The sequence below is a fragment of the Choristoneura fumiferana genome, chromosome 4, assembly GCF_025370935.1.
Source record: "Choristoneura fumiferana chromosome 4, NRCan_CFum_1, whole genome shotgun sequence".
Classification (NCBI taxonomy): Eukaryota; Metazoa; Arthropoda; class Insecta; order Lepidoptera; family Tortricidae; genus Choristoneura; species Choristoneura fumiferana.
The window spans coordinates 17327720-17344707 of record NC_133475.1 but is presented as its reverse complement, the minus strand read 5'-3'; positions in this window follow the sequence as shown (position 1 = coordinate 17344707).

The window sequence follows — 16988 nt, the reverse complement described above, 5'->3', positions numbered from 1 at the left end:
TTTTACATACTTAAGTGTGTAATACAGTGTGTGTTTTGCAGGTGGTAGGACCTTGTGCAAGGTCCGCCCGGATTGCTGCCACCATCTTGCTCTCTTATCCTGCCGTGAAGCAGCAGTGCTTGCACTGTTGTGTTTCGGCGTGGAGAGTAAGACAGCCGGTGAAATTACTGGCACTTGAGGTATGCCATCTTAGGCCTCTAGGTTGGCAATGCATCTGCAATACCCCTGGAGACCCACTTGCTCGTTTGTCGAATAAAAAAAAGATATATAGTTTAGATAGTTAAACTTAGCACATTTATTCGTCGTCTTTAATACACCTGAAAAAGCTTTTATTTATATGGGTCCTTTAGTCAATCTTGTAAGACCATCCACTAATACTCTTGATAAATTTTATGACGCCGAGTACTATAGTTGTGGAAGGCACATTGTTTGTTTTAAATTGCTTAGCTATAATGCTTACAGCAGCCAGCTTTTACAATAGCCTTTCACAAATAATATTGTATCCTTAATCGTGGTTCACAACACACAAATGCAATCCGTTAGCTCTTCAGCAGTGTTCCACCATTGTTTTCCAATTTAAAACCATTAAGGATCACTTCCCTGGCTTAGCGTTTATTCTCTGCTCCTATAATCCATATAAAACAATGCGCTTACGCGAATTCGGGACTAAGAAATGGAATGGGCCATATTTACATAATTACGCCGTACGGAGGAGGCGGTGGTACGTAAAAAGCTGGTGTACTAAAAACAGTGGAACTCCGCTGTGATATATTTTCGGAAATCTTACAACTTCGCATACGAGTATATAACTAAGTAATGGAAGAAAACTTCAGTAGTGTTTAAAAAAGAATATCAAGTAGGTAAACAAATATGATTCGCCATTTTTGCCAAAATTTCAAATCATTTTCCAAATATCTTATTTCGAAGTTTGTTCTGTCTATTTAACGTCCGAACCGTATTTTTAAAGTCATGGAATTTTCTCCTGTTCTTGTAAAAATCATCATCAACATCATCATCATCAGCCGGAAGACGTCCACTGCTGGACAAAGGCCTCCCCCTTAGAACGCCACAATGAACGACAACTCGCCACTTGCATCCACCGGTTTCCCGCAACTCACACGATGTCGTCAGTAAAAATATCGTATGCAAATATCAAGGGTCATAGAGGCTTTTTAACGGTGTCACTTAATAATTTCTAATAAACTCTTATTATCAATGTACCTTTACCATTATTGATTCGACTTTATCATTTCATCATGTTTTGGAACTCATTGCACCTACCTACTATAAATGCACGTGCTGGTTTGGTGATCCAAAAATTATTTTTTCTACTCGTGTGGTACAATCTGCTACTAACGATATCGGTAATCCAATTGGTGCATTGTGTGATCGCAACTTTGACTTTGACTTTCGCAATTTTTTAAAATTGAAAAAATCATTTATTGGCCGTTAAGTAAATCGGTAAGTATTTATTATTTATTAATTGTTTATGTTCGAGCTGTAGAAAAAAAATGTATGCAACCTATTCATAATCAGCCATTGAGACACGAGTGCGTATCTATTATGATATTCGGCTTCGCCTCATGTCATAAACTCGCACTCGTGTACAGTTGCATAAAACTATTGTTTTAAAATCTTAGACATCTTTGAACATGAAACTACCGTGAGACTTGCTCACATTTAATTAAATAAACCTAGATCAGTTTCTTCGTGTACCTAGTCTACGAGCAGAGCAGTGGCGCGCAGTGCGTATTTTGCACCATCCGCCGCCATGTCGCGTGCTCCAAGATGAAGATACAAATTAGCCCGAAACAACCGAGCTAAACTCGATTTAAGGCTTGAGTTATTCGGGTTTATTTCATTAAATATCTTAGATATCCTTGAGCAAACGTCATCATCATTATCATCATCTCAGCCTTTATACGTCCTACTTACTGCTGAGCATAGGCCTTCTCTCAGAATTAGAGGGCTTGGGCTTGAGCAAGTGTATTGCTAATAAAAACGAGTGATATAATATTTGAATTTGATTTTTGTGATTTTAGACGACCCGATGGCCGAGTGGTTAGAGAACCTGACTACGAAGCTTGAGGTCCCGGGTTCGATTCCCGTGTCGGGGCAGATATTTGTATGAAAAATACGAATGTTTGTTCTCGGGTCTTGGGTGTTTAATATGTATTTAAGTATGTATCTATATCTATATAATTATATTTATCCGTTGCTTAGTACCCATAACACAAGCCTTGCTAAGCTTACTTTGGGACTAGGCCAATTGGTGTGAATTGTCCCGTGATATTTATTTATTTATTTAAGTATCACTGTTTAGTGTATGAGCTGCGAGAGCCATTAATTTACGTTCACTACCTACTATAGTTACCTCACGATCGTTGGCCGCAGCCGAGCGCGATCATCGCTGAATTATGTACCCACCTTACAAAATCACCTTTTTGTTTCACGAGAGGTGATTTTTCAAATTTAAATTTCAGATCTTTGATGTTGGGTTAAAGTTTTATTCCAATTAACTGAGTCCGGTTTGACAAATGAAATGCTGAATTGGAAAACTTATGTTCGTCGTAAATATTATGTTTTATCAGTAAAACACTGTGAAACGTGGTTTATACCCTAATAGGAATTTTATTCACACAATAATTTTACCTAATAAGTTGGCAAAATATTTGATAGGCTGTGAATGGAATCGATTATTATTCTCATCCATCATAGTCAGGAGAACGACCACTAGTAAGACATTTGGTCCAATCCAGGATTAAAGAATAAAACATACAACAACTTGTAACTACAAGAATACTTTTTGCTTATATATTTTTTTTTTTAGATAAAATATAATTTATTTACACATATTCTATAAACTATACATAGAAAGATACATCAGAAATTAATAAAAAATAAAAATGGAAGACTAATAAATTGATTAACTAAGAAAAAATGGTCAAGTCAGTCTGTCAGTCGGAGTGTGGTAGGGCAGCACCATCATCAAAGCCAAACAGCTTTGCTGCTGGCTTTCATTTGTGACGGGTGCCTCGAATGCACATGCTAGTCGCTCTAAATATGAAAGTTATTATACGAGATCTTTTGCTTAAAAATTATAAGTATTCAATTTACAAGCCCACTTTATTAAACATTATAATTATCATATAATTTTCATTGTGTATAAATAAACACGACGCATAAACAGAAAAAAATAAAATTTCACTAGATACAGTGCAGTTATTGTTGATATAAAATCAATTGTCATAACGATCTAATTCTATAACACTGTAATGATATAAATAATAGTACTGTAGTGATATCCGCATGGTTTGCTGCCAATAATTTGTTACTAAATCCTAAGAAAACCAAATGTATTAAATTCTCGTTGATAAATTCATCTAGCTCGAATTCAGTTTCTAATATAAAGTTAAATGGTCAAACTATTGAATTTGTAAAATCAACAGTATTTTTAGGAATAACGCTCGATTCTAAACTACAGTGGGGACCTCACGTCACAGCAATCGCGGGTAGATTGAGCTCTACTGCTTTTGCAGTTTGGAAAATACGGCAGCTGACCGATGTGGTGACGGCACGGTTGGTGTATTTTGCTTACTTTAATAGCATTATTTCGTACGGCCTTATTTTATGGGGGATCTGCTGCAGACATTGAGTCAATTTTTATCTTACAAAAGAGAGCAATTAGAGCAGTTTATAATTTGAAGACGCGTGAATCTTTAAGATCTTTTTTTAAGGAAACAGATATCCTAACCCTGCCGTCGCTTTATGTTTTTGAAATAATCATGTATGTTAGGAAGAACATATGTGATTTTCCCACTAACGTCGATAAGCCAAAGGCTACTAGAAGCACAGGGAAGCTTAAAGTTCCATCTTACAGACTGGCTAAAACCAAAAAGTCTTTTCTGGGAAATTGCATACGTTTTTATAATAAAATTCCAAAAAATATTATAAATGAAACGGATACAAAATTCAGATCTATTGTCAAGAAGACATTAATATCAAAAGCGTATTATAAAGTTAATGATTATATCATGGACAGGGATATTTGGAAATAATTCCGATCCGCATTAGCGATCCCTTCAAATAGCGAACCTACTGTGTTAAAAATAAAGTTGTGTTAAATACTTGTGATGTATACATATCATTTAATAATATTGTAAATCTGTTTTAAAAAAATATATATACCTCGTTGAGTTTCTTGCCGGATTCTTCTCAGCAGAGGTTTTTTCCGAACCGGTGGTAGATTTTTTTTTTGACATTCATAAGTGCTTGTTATAGCCTAAATTGAATAAAGATATTTTAACTTTGACTTTGACTTTGACTACTATAAAAGATATTAAGATAGAGATGTATTGTCTAATTAATGAAAGCCTAATATTCAAAATTAATTCAATTTTATTCTGGCGTTTCACCGTCCGCTGCAGTGGCTTTTCAAATTTAAATCTGCAATACCTAATATTATTTACTTTTAAAAATAAATATTCTAACAATAATTTGAGCTAAAAATTAGAAGGGTTTTAAATAAATTAATTATTAAAATAAATTTCATTATCATCTTTTATCGTCGGCTGAAAAACTTTTAAGCCGAGTTTAGACTTGCAAGAGAAATCGTGCACGCTGCATTAAATTGTGGTGCTCGATTGACCACTACAAACTCTTGCGCGATTTTTTCGCAAGTCTAAATTTTGCTTTACTCTGGGATATATCCTGGCTTCCAAAGAATGCCCTAATTAAGCTAACTTATAAATATTATAATTTTTGACAGTAACAGGAAACCGTTACGAGAAGTACTAAATAAATTTTATAAAAAAAAATTTAACTGACTACAAAAAACCATGAATTTTTTTTTATACCATTCTGAAGTCCGTCGGTGCCTGAGCACGAGCCAGCAGGAGTGGACCTATAGTCATCTACATCACCTACGCACTATATGCTGGGCTTCAATCACTCCTGCTGGCTCGTGCTGAGGCACCAACCTACTTCAGAGTGGTATAAAATTATTTTCATGGTTTTTTGTAGTCGGTTAAATTTTTTGTTACAAATTTTTTTTTTCATTTTTTTTGGTGTAAATATTCTAAGATACAATAGTTTCATATCAACTACTCGTCACCTTTAACGAAAAATTGCTTTTTCCGATTCAGAGACTCTCATTACGAGTATTAAGGAGTCCTGGTGCTTCAGTACCCGTTTTTCCATATGCATTACGATTACGAGGAGCATAAATCGCTTAGCAACTGTGTAAAGTAAATAAAATTCAACCCATGAAATACTTGTTATTAAGTAGGAACTCCGATGGTCAACTGTGGTCTTCATCATCAGTTCCATTTCATCAAATGATGATTTACAAGAGCAAATGCACGAGTTACTACTAAATGTATCCAATTTACATGTAACATTTTAAGAGTTTCCTCGATTTCCTTAAGATTCAATTATTATAATCCTGATTTGGTGCTTTTGGGACCTAATTGAAGACATTTATAGACGAACGCAGATTTTCGCTTTTTTCGCTTCATAAATGACGGAGTTCTGAGGTAACAAACATAAAAAAAACAACTCAATTGATAACCTCCTCCTTTATTGAAGTCGGTTAAAGAAGTAGCGTCCGTTTCTTAATATATGCGTTAGCTGAAAAAATATTCCATTATTGGTTCCTGTCCGTGACTAGTGCCCTCTCACCCTAGTTCTGAGGTAACAAACATAAAAAAAAACATCCGAATTGATAACCTCTTCCTTTTTTGAAGTCGGTATTTCCTTTGAAAACACGCAGTTGAGTTCATTTCCATCATCCCTACGGATCGATGCGAATGCCCTTTAACATTAATTCAGTTACAAAGTTCTTTTACGCCTCGATGCTCCCTGATCAAATATTCGATACAGGATCTCAATGTAAGGCCATGGAAATGGCGACTTACGTAAAATAAGAACATCATATTTTAATGCATATTAAATATGCTACGCTTGTAATTTCTCTGAACGATAGAATCTGCAATGTGACTATCCGATACAGTACCAAAGTCGTCCTCATAGCCCAAAGAATCAGCATTTTTTTTAAATAAATAAATATCATGGGATAATTGACACCAAGTCCCAAATTAAGCAAAGCTTGTACTGTAGGTACTAAGCAACAACATACTTATATAGGTAAATACACTTTTACATACATATTAAACACCCAAGACTCGAGAACAAACATTCGTATTATTCACACAACTATTACTACAACACAGGTTCTCTAACCACTTGGCTACCCGGTCGTAGAAATTGAAGTGGCAGTGGCCATATCTGCCAAAGAACCGACATGTGGAGTAAAAGAGTTCTTCAGTGGAGATCGCGTCTCAGCAAACGTCTGAGGTCGCCGGTAGTGAAGGTCGCCTTCTGGCAAGGTAGAGTGGCGATCTGAGAAAATCTGCTGGTAGAAGCTAGATGCATCAAGCCGAGGACAGCTGAGGGCGCAATGGCGCTCAATATTGCCTGCTAGAGGCTGATGATGATGATGAATATCTCAACAGTAAGCACAGTTTCCTTTTTTTTAGTCGTTCATTCCTGTTCAGAATAGTTGTGGTTATGCATACAAGAAACAGAGGCTGATTTTTGGTGGATACATTTTTTTCCGAGAACTGCTTTCTAAGGGCCTCTTGTACGGTCTACAAATGGCTGAAAAAATATATAGTCGACCCTCGATCGTGTTCAGTTTTTTTTTATATTTTAAAGTTTTACGTAGTGCTACCTTTTTTTTTGTCAAGGCTCGGGACGTCAGTTCGAAATTCAGCAAAAAAAATTTGCTTTTCTCAAACATGACATGAAATATTGACGTTGTATTACAAGTAATTAGGCCGGGAAGTATCGCGTTGTAGGCGCTGCGGCTGGCCCGCCTGCGCGAGGTCACTGTAGCGGCCTGCAAAGAGATTTCATACAAATTTTCCGCCCTCGGCCGGCAATGCGACCGTCTTATGTTTCAACGCTCGCTGCAGCCAGCGCGACACGGCGACGAGACTAGCGTCCCGCCAGCTTCATTTCTTGTTTTTTTTTTTATTTATTTCATATCATGTTTGAAGCATCATGTGAAAAGCACTATACAATCCTCGGCCGGAACGCGGGGTTTGCCGGCCTCGTATCCCTATCTCTCGCGTCTATATCTGCTTGGCCGGCAACCCCCTACTTCCCGGCCTCTACAGTAATGTACTATTATAATATTCACTAAAATTTAAAGTAATAATACCTAGTCATAGTTATTTTTCAAATATTTCGTCGGGTGAGAATACGTTTGTGCCATACGCCTCATACCTTGGTTTACAGGAGAGCAGAATAAAGCAAAATATTTAATTTTACATTAAGTTATATTTTAGTGCAAATTTAAAGTAAATGGTCAAAAAGGTATACATATATACTATTCTTAGTACAATAAACATACACTCAGTATAGTGTTATTAATGAGATTTTTGCAGATTTGCGATTGCTATATCCATTTTTAATGAACAGTTGTTTATCGTTTAATGTATGATATGGCACAAATACTTGGATATGGCACCAGATAGTTCATTACTTTTAATTAAATTTGTACCACATCCATTATAAATTCAATAATTATAGAGCTTTTTTTATATATCGTACATATATAATGTCAAATTTTCTATTTTAATAAGACTTCAAAATAAGTTTTTGTCAAAAATTCCATTTTTCATATGACTGACTGTACTTTTTGTCAACTTTACTTGCATTGTCACTCAAACTAAATTTGCATACCAAATTTCAAGTCGATGCCATTAACCGTTGAAGAATTCCGCCCTGTGGAGATGATCCTGGCCAGACTACCAGGATGTCACTACCAGATTATTGTATCGTCCAAATTTCAAGTCAATTTGACTACTGGAAGTCGGTCAAATTTAACTTGCAAGATTTGATTACAGACAGACAAACAGACAACGGGACAGGTGAAACTAAATAATAAGCTTGTAAAAAGATTTATCGTCTTTGGGCATGAATGTCAACATAGAATGTCCGATATTTTTTTACTTATACTTTTATTAATGTTTTTCTCATTCAGAATTGGTGGTAAACTTTTAGGCAAAATTAGGCGGCAGAAGGTATATAAATGGTAATTCCATAGTTGATTGAGAGTGGATATGTCACAAAATTGTAAAAGATCATGTCGTTTGTCACAATGTTTACTTGAGTTTAAGCATTGTTTTGTGCCATATCCGGATATAGCACACATTTGTGATTACCATTTATTTCGTATCGTGGATATGGTACAAATTGAATGTAATTTACTTAGTAAAAAATAAGTATTTTGACACAACGATTTGTGCAAAAGATTATTCACGATCTGAAATATTAAGCTTAACTCGAAATCCATTTTGGTAAAAAATGGATATGGCACAAACGCATTCTCACCCGACGATTTGTGTATACAAAAATATCCGTTATTTTTTAGGTCTGAGCTTACGTAGCAGTGGAACGCACAAGATAGTCTTACAAAAAGGTTTTGATGTTTTTAATGATGTTGTAAAAACTATTTCTTAACCAAATGCTTTGCAATGCAAATTGCATGCAAAATTGAGTGATGGATGAGAAATCCAATTATAATACAACTAACATTCAACAAAGCCCAACTAATCTTAGTTGCTCAAACTGCATCACGGTAGTTATTACCCAACAGCGAAGAAGGAGGGTTATTTAATAAATCCCTTTGAAACCGAAATCTCAAAGTATTGTCCGGCTCAACTAGCTCGCTCACTTCCAAGCTCCGTCTAAAGGTATCCCATGCAAACTTTATCCGACTTGACATTCCACAAAATAGCATTTGCAGATCAAAACCGCAGGCCTCTGTCCAAAGCTCTTTGAAACCATTGACGAAAATTGACTGAGTTAAGGTTTGCGAACGGCAACCAGATATTTGTTGCCATTTTAAATATGCGGTTGCTAAAGATGTGCCACAGCCTTTGAGTCCTTGTAATAGGGAATAAGATAGGGTGGACTATTAGTAGTTTAGAGATAAAAGGAAATGTGGTCGGGCTGACTGCACGGAGTTCGTTCGGGCTACGTAATCTGATTCCTCGTGGGACGGTGACAATAACACAGATATTGGAAAAGTTACTTTGGGAAGTTGGTCCTGTCTACCTTGCCCGATGGGATAGTTTTGTCCGCATGACAGACGTTAGTAAACATTATTGGAAGGTAATTTTTCATATTACAGAATTTGGTATAACTAAAAATATTATCTACGAGCTTTTACTTCGATGTGGAAGAAACAATATCTTTTGACCGTGCTCGGGTCCGCAATTTTTTTTGCTTTTCTTAATTTTAGTAAAAGCGTATTGAAACCACATGACAAAGTTATAATATTTAGCACAGGTAAAGTAGGACTTAATACGACGGTTTGGCGGCAAAACATGTACATGAATGAAACTTTGTTTATAACTTTTATCTTGGCACTAGAAATGAGGATCTACACCCACATCCAATAAAAAAATATTAGTTTTTTTTTTCTCTGTGTACCTGTTTTCTAGACTCATTGCATTAAATTGTATAATTGTAACAGTTTAATCTCGAACGATAGTAAGTGAACGCAACCTCGCGTTATTATAATTAACAGAAGCCAGATTCTACGATAATTTAGTTCCGCAAAACCGAGGTGGAAGTGCACTAATTAGGAATGTCTCTTTGATGTTGTGTAATATATCGGCTGCCGAGGCTTGGTTTGATTTGCTGAGGTAAGATGTTTGTGTGGCTTATGTTAATATTGTTGATATTGTTAATGTGGATGGATTCCGCGAAACTAATGTAAACCAGCGAAATCAGTCCAGATATGTCTGTATTAAGTAAGGGTAATATTTGTTTAATAAATAACGCTGTATACCGTTTTATAGTATGTATGTATGTAAACTCTTTACTGTACAAAAGAAAAGTAACATAATACAATTGACAAACTTTGAGATACTTGTACAAAGGTGGACTTATCCCTTTAAGGGATCTCTACCAGTCCACCTTTGAGTGGATGAGAGGAGCTATCAGTTAGGTTCCGACAAAGAGTGAGTTTCATCATTAAAGGCTGTCACAGAAGTAAAGAGACAAATTTCAAATTTTGAACTGGTTGAAAAGATTATTTTTTTTCTTAAGAAAAATAACTGTCATGGCCGCCGTAGGCATTATATCTGTCAGATTAAGCGGGAATTTCGAAAATACTTTTAAAGTTTTAATAATGAAGAGAGCTGATCACGAAGTATTTGCAAAAAGAGTTACTTATTCAATTTTATGAATGTCATGGAAAGAGAGGGACACGATACGTCATTTTTCTCCAGAGGGAGTCAGAAGAACTACTTTATATCGAATTATAAAGCGTTTTGAAGAAACGCATGGACATATTTATAAAAACATTCCCGGAAGAAAACGTACTTTTTCGTCGCCTAAGAATATAAATAACGTAAATTCTGGCCTAGGAATCAATATCGACAAGCCAACCCATATTGTACGACTTATTGTATGGCGGTAAATCACGAATCGTTTTGTAAAAAAAGTTAAGAAGTCGCAAGAAAGTAACCAGCGACAGTTTACAGAAACCAATAAGAAAACCAGAATATTAGCAAAGACGTTAAAGGGCAAAACGCATAAAAAACAAAATCATGACACAAAATCATCAACGTACAGTAATTTAGTATCGTAAAAACCTACTTTTATGCAGCGTTAACTTTTTTCACACCAATATTTGGGACTACCTGCCATAGTAAAAGTTTTAGAACAAAGAATAAGCTATCCAGTGCCATACCGCTTGTCCTTATTGGTCATATTATAAGCCAATTAGACCACACCCTCCTAACCTTTCTACTGTGCTTCTCCACGACCAATGTTGAAGAAAAAATAAGATTTTGCTAATTTGTTTTTGATGCAAGCTTTTTTGATAACTGTGCTTCATTTTAACTGTAGGTACTTGGTTTTCGTCTAACTTTATAACAAAAAAAATATATAACAAAAATAGAACCGACTACAAAAAACCATGAAAATATTTTTCTACGAGTCTGAAGTCGGTGCCTCAGCACGAGCCAGCAGTGCGAGCCAGGAGTGATTGAAGCCCAATATACTCGTATAGTTGTAGGTGAGGTAGACGATTACGATTATAGGTCCACTCCTGCTGGCTCGTGCTGAGGCACCGACTTCAGACTGGTAGAAAAATATTTTTATGGTTTTTTGTAGTCGGTTCTATTTTTGTTATAAATTTTATTATTAAATCAGATCAAACGTAAAACTAGAACAACAAAACAAATCAATACTTTTCCATTAATTCTAAAGGAAACTGTATATTAAAAATGCATTTTATAAAATTCGACTACCTATGTAGTACACTATGCAGTACACTTCCTTAAATTGCTAGCCTCGCGTATATTTTAAAAATTAAGTGAAATAGTTTAATTTTGTTTACACGTGGTAAATTTTTTCGTTGGTCTTTTCAATTAATGTTAATATTCTTAGACAGGTTTTACCAGATACATAGGTATGCAAATTCTTCCTATTATTTAGAGATATACGGAACCCTTGGTACGAGAGTGGAACTTTCACTAGACCAATTCTGTAAATGCAAGAGTGGATCTCTAAAAATATAATAATCTTCGTTATAAACTTTTTGCTTCCAAACATCTGAATTGCTAAACATTTATTTAAGTATTATGTAACTGCCAATCAAATTTATAATTCAGGCGATCCAATTAAGAATATCTTTGGCAAAGGAGATTATCCTGGCGAAGTTTTTCTTTATTTGGTATAAGGGATACACGCAATAAAATATAGGATTGTCGGGGCGGGTATTTGTCGCTGAGCGGCGACGTAATCGGCTCAAAGGATGTGGGTACAGTCGCTGAGAAAAGGTTTAGAGTATACAGCTTTTATTTTTGATACTACCTCAAACTGTAACCAGACGAAGATTTAAGTGCTGTGAACCGATATCAAAACAAATTGTTAATTTAGAATTAACTACCAGTGCAATTAATTTTTGAAATAATATATTTTCGAGCAGCAATGTAATGCGTACAATAATTTGATACGAGAGAGAAGCGTTCTGTGACAGCTGTCACGTCAACAAGCGCGACGTTTTGAATAAAAACAAAGTAGTATCGCCTAGTGATACATTGCGTGCTATTTAATTTTGTAAGGAAAATAATAAGTCTATTTTTTTTACTAAATATAATAAAATGTGATTATTAGGGCCTTCACTAAATGCCCTTAAAGTTTGAGGTAGTATCAAAAATACACGCTGTATAATAAAAATGTTTGCAGGACAACAAATGTTTATTGCAATATTAAAACTTGCATCGCCAATTTTCTGATACCTAATAATAATTGTTACGATTATAAGCTGTGTTGGAGCCAATTTTCAATGTGATTGGCCTTGTTCCAAACCATTTTACAATTATGTCATCATTAGCTGTTGCCCGCAACTTCGTCTGCGATGAATTTCTTTAACGTGCGCCCTCGGGAATAACTTTTTTTTCGGGATAAAAGGTAGGTATCTGGTCTTTTAATATATGAAATAAAATATGCAATATTTCATGGCAATCAATTTAGTTAGTTTTTTAGTCAGTTGTTCCGCTTTCATGTCGAAAATACAAACTGAGAGACCTTGTCCAGCAGTCTCATGTCTCAGCATCCATGTCTCCGTTTGTATTTTCGATATGGTTTCACGGGATACCCGTAAAAGTAACAAATTTGGAGTTGAAATAAAGAATACGCTTACCATCAGGCGATCCGCCTGCTCGTTTGCCCCCTATACCATAAAAAAAATAATACAAAAAGACTCCAAAAAACTAATCACCGCTTTCATGTCTTAATTAATTTCCATGATATTTAACACACGCATACAATACAAAAAGAAAGTACTTATAAAAAAAAAAACTTTTTTTGCACAACTTTTGACGCAAGCTAAGTCAATAGCTAGTATATTTTTTATATTTTATATTTCAACGATAAACAGTTATGAAGCGCGACAGTACCCTCAGTTCACGAACGCTATTTACTTTAGGTGTATTGCCGTAGGTAAGAATCAGCGCTGAGCCCTATTTTCAGTTTCAAATCGGATTTTCGATATGAAACTTTTGTCTTTTTGACGTTCACAAACAAAATGTGATGCTGAGAAATAGTGCCATTGTGTTAAGAATTGCTTTTTTGAGGATGTGCTTGGGTGAATTTTAAAAAAAATGAGTTTTTTTATTTCTCAAGGTTTTAATTTTTATGCTCGGTGCCTCTCTTTTAAGTGGCCACAAAACGGAAGATGAAGAGTCGACAGACCTCCCTCTAGGTGGACTGACGACATCACGAGAGTTGCCGGCGAATGCAGGCGGCGAGTTGTCGTTCACTTTGGCATTTTTAAGGTACCGTACCCAAAGGGTAAAAACGGGACTCTATTACTAAAACTTCGCTGTCCGTCCGTCCGTCCTGCACCAGGCTGTATTTCATGAACCGTTCTAGTTAGATAGTTGAAATTTTCACATATTATGTATACATATAGCTGCTATAACAACACATACTAAAAATATAATAAAATAAATATTTAAGGGGGCTCCCATAATAATATAACAGACGTGATTTTTTACCGTTTTTTTTGCTAATGTCTAATATTGTATAGATAATGATACAAACCCTTCTTGCGCGTATCCAAATCGCAATTGACCGTTTTTTTACTGTAAGAGGGAGGCAAACGAGCAAGCGGGTGGGTCATCCGATGGGAAGTGATCACACCAACCAACCAACTACTCAAGAAGAGTCATTGGTCCGTTGCCGGCCTTTTATGAAAATATAAGCCCTTTCCTTGAAAATCCCGATATCATAGTTATCTGAAAATACTGCTGTCAGAAGCTGATTCCACAATTTCAATGTGCCATCGGCCAAATAAGTGGTCTACCAATTTTTAAACTTAATATGTCGCTAAAGTCGAACTTTAAAGTTCACAGACACGTGAATTGGCATTATGGTTTTATGATATGCAAACGATTATCAACTTCAGCTTGGTAGACCACAAATTTGGCTGATGGTACGTCGTAGGAAGTGCCGAAGGAAACGCACAATGGTAGACCGGCATCCTTCGAGATGGTGACGATTCTAAGGAGGGATCTTTGTGAAACAGTGGACATCTTCCAACTGATGCTGATGATTCTCAAAAAACTAATACACATCCCACACAGACGCAAGTTAGTTTAATCAAGTCGGTGGCAGTTAGTATGCAATCGAAAAGTTAAATTTTTTTTATCACTTCATTCGCTGGAATATTCAAGGGGCGTAAACCGGCTCCGCGGAACGACTGTTTAGAAGGCCGGGGTGCACTGGGGCAAAAGTGGCTATGGAATATTCTATATACAGGATGTCTTTGACCATGGGGTTTTAAATTCAAGATTCGATTCTACTCGCCTAACTAAACTACTTTTGTTTTGTAACATTTTCAAATAACTTCATCATGTCAGCCGAAAGACGTCCACTGCTGGACATAGGCCCCCAAGGATCTCCACTTAGACCGGTCTTGTGTTTTTCGCATCCACCGCGATCCCGCGATCTTAACCAGATCGTCGCTCCATCTTGTTGTTTCCCATCGGCCATCAGTCCTGCGAGCAATGTGCCCCGCCCACTGCCACTTCAGTTTCGCAATTCTTGGGGCTATGTCGGTAACCTTAGTTCTACTGCGGATATCATAATTTCTAATTCTATCCCGCAGAGAAACCCCGAGCATAGCCCTCTCCATAGCCCTCTGAGTGACTTTGAGTTTTCTCATGAGGCCCATCGTTAGCTTCCACGTCTCAGATCCGTATGTCATGACTGGCAACACACACTGGTCAAAGACTTTTAACTCCAAACACTGCGGTAATTTGGATGAAAAGACACTGCGAAGCTTCCCGAACGCTGCCCAGCCGAGTCGGATTCGACGAGTGATCTCTTTCTCGAAGTTGGACCTACCAAACTGGACCGTTTGACCGATTGTTCAAATAACTTAAATTTAGATAATTTATTGATCCTCAATGTTCCACTTCAACTGATGACCGGATGACCGGACGACCGGATGGCCAAGTAGTTAGAGAACCTGACCACGGAACTTGAGGTCCCAGGTTTGATTCCAGGCCAGGGCAGAAATTTGTATGATTTATTTTACTGTTTTGTTTTTGGCAACCAGTCGTTTAAGGTTAGCAACCACTACTGCCAATGACTCCTAAGCTGACAGCAGCAAAAGTTTATATTATGTTTGGCCAGTTTTTAAGCAGGTTCTGTCCTCAAAGTTTAATCGTTAAATCAGTGCTTCGGTCTTGCGGTGTTATCGCTGTCTCTTGGTACGGGGACCTTTAAATATCTTATTACATTTCTTAGATAGACATTTATTAATGTGCTGTCAATTTTGTATTTTATCGTACACATTGAAAAATATATTTAATCTGTATGTAAAAAAAAAATTAAACGATGCAGAACAAAAGTAGCTCAGTACCACTACCATGAGTTTACAGTGACCGTACTCGATAGCGACGGCGTAAATTATTTGTAGAGGCGCTGTACAATTCACCAAACAAATAATTTACGCCGTCGCTATCGAGTACGGCCACTGTAAACTCATGGGAGTGGTAAAGTTATGTGAGTAGAATCAAACCTTGGATTTAAAACCCGGTCGGAGACTTCCTGTATTTCTTTTATTTTCAGAAGCATGTTGCTCTCGTACGTTCTTATCTTCAGTCTAACTATACACTGCCGGTCATCCACGTCTAATCGTCATTTCTTACGTCTGTGATAAATTTTGGTGAACCTCTTTCTGTGCTGTAAATATTTATTATTAGCTATATATATAAAATTCGATTTGAAACGATTTTTAACCACCGACGCAAAAAGAGGGGTGTTATAAGTTCGACCGCTATGTGTGTCTGTGGGTTTGTCTGTGGCACCGCAGCTCTTAAACGGGTGAACCGATTTAAATGCAGTTTCTTTATTTGAAAGCAGGTTTTCTAGCGACGGTTTTTAGACATGTTTCATCAAAACCGGTTTAGCCGTTTTGAGATATTATTGAACTTTGATCACTAGCTAAACCTACATAATTACAAAAAAAAAGATATTTGGTTTGGTAACAATATGCAAGACTCTTAAAAAAAAAAAAACCTTTTTCACTCATTGCACCCCTGCCAGCCCCGTCAGCCCATTAGGAGGCGTGAGCATAGTCGACTGCTCCCCATAAACCACGTTTACGATACACCGGCAGTGAAAACCACCGTGAATTAGTTACAGAATCGCCCCCCGGCAGAATACACCCCCGGGACTATTGCCGACTCAATTTTTAAACAAATTGGACGTAATCCAACCATTTTATTGTGCTATTCGGCTGTCAATTAAGTATGTGCGGGTTTTGTTTGCGAGCGTATGTGAAATATGGCCCTTTACCACGAAGTGCAAAACTCGAACTTCGTATGTTGCCATCCCGCTGACGCTTATCTCATTTAATACGCGAGTGAAAGGGACGGTGCGATACGAACTTCGATTTGCGAGTTTCGTAGTAGCTGGGCTACGTTGAAATTTCTCGCCCATTCAAAAGTTAGCGAAGGCATTCCAAAGCACTTTTTGTGTAGTACGATGGAACTTCACTGAAAATTAATCATTTAAATAAATGATGCAAGATGCGAATAAAAAAACCATCTTGCAATAACAAACAAATTCTATTTTTTTAAAGTTTCGTAACTCAAAAGGAAAATATCGTTTCTCTCATGGACATACCAAGTCGAAATTCGGAACCATTCTAAATGAAAGTTGAAGTTGAGATGTGGTTTCTTTCTACCGTAAAAATACAGTTTAGGCGATCAAAAGATAGAACCATTCAAAAGTAAATTTTCGTACAAAAGTCATAGGTATCAAAACCCACATGGTGCTTCGTGTTAATATATAATTATGACATACTGCAAGACGTTATGCCTCAGAATAAAAGTAAGTTAAGGGAAAAATAGTTTAATAAAATTGTCTGCCTGTAGAAGTACTATGTACTA